Raw genomic sequence first — 1092 nt, 5'->3', positions numbered from 1 at the left:
GGCTGGGGTACAGAAAGGGTGGGGCAGGAGCAGGGTCAAGGGCAAGGCAGGGGGCTGGGTAACGGACAGGGACAGAAGTGCTGGCATGGGTAGGGGTATGGAAAGGGCAGGGGCAGGGAGAGATATTGAGGCAGGGATGGGGCAGAAGCAAGTGCAGGGGCAGGGACAGTGTCAAGGGCAAGGGCAGGGACAGTGTCAAGGGCAAGGGCAGGGACAGGGACAGGAACTGGGCGGGGCAGAAGTAGGGACGGGGCAGGGATGGCTGTCCTATGGCAGCTCAGACAGGGACTGGGTTCCCCGTCCTGGCTCTTGAGCAGGGGGTGGGTCCCAGGGGAGGCTTTTGGGGCCACCGGCACCTCCTGGCCCACCCAGGGCTCTGCCAGTGGCCAAGTGCCAGCTGTGCCAGGCACCAGGAACCCCCCAACCTCCCGCTGCCATCCTGGGGCCACCACTGCCATCAAAGCCTGGTGAGGACAGTGGAGCTGGGACCCACCCACCAGAGTAGCCAGGACCGATGGGGCTGCAATGGGCCTTGCCATGGGGGGGGTGGGGAAGAGCAACCCCAAAAATGCCTGCAGTGGAGCCAGGGCCTGGGACAGGCCATTGCAGCCATCATGGCGCCATGCTGGGCATGCCGAAACTCCTGTATTGGCATAAATGGGATGTTGTTACGGTTGGCCCCACAGGCTCATGGCCATGCGGGTTGCTTTGAGGAGGGAGGCATCAGTGCGAAGGGGACACCCCGGAACACCGCAGCCCTCCCTGGTTTGCAGGAGCTTCTCCAGCGGTACCTGAGCCAGGAGGATGCCTCAGCCAGGGGTTTACGCCTCCTGCAGCCGCCGAGCCCCACCAAGCCCCAGCTCTCCCAGGAGTCCTGGCTCACCCGACTGTAGTTCATCAACCCAGGTTGTCTCTCCCAGAGCGAGGGGCACGTGCTACCACATCCTCCAGGCAGGTGTTGGCAGTTACTACAACCATTGCAACAGTCGTGTTGCAAAGAGCAACACAGGCATGACCTGCCAGTTGATCCCAAAACAAGGGCTCCCCCACAGCCTCAGGGCTCCCTGCTTGGCAATCCAGAGCCTGGCCCAG

The sequence above is a fragment of the Pygoscelis adeliae genome, unplaced genomic scaffold (genome assembly GCF_000699105.1).
Source record: "Pygoscelis adeliae isolate BGI_AS28 unplaced genomic scaffold, ASM69910v1 Scaffold407, whole genome shotgun sequence".
Taxonomy (NCBI): Eukaryota; Metazoa; Chordata; class Aves; order Sphenisciformes; family Spheniscidae; genus Pygoscelis; species Pygoscelis adeliae.
The sequence above is the reverse complement of the archived record's forward strand: the minus strand, read 5'-3'. Positions refer to the sequence as shown.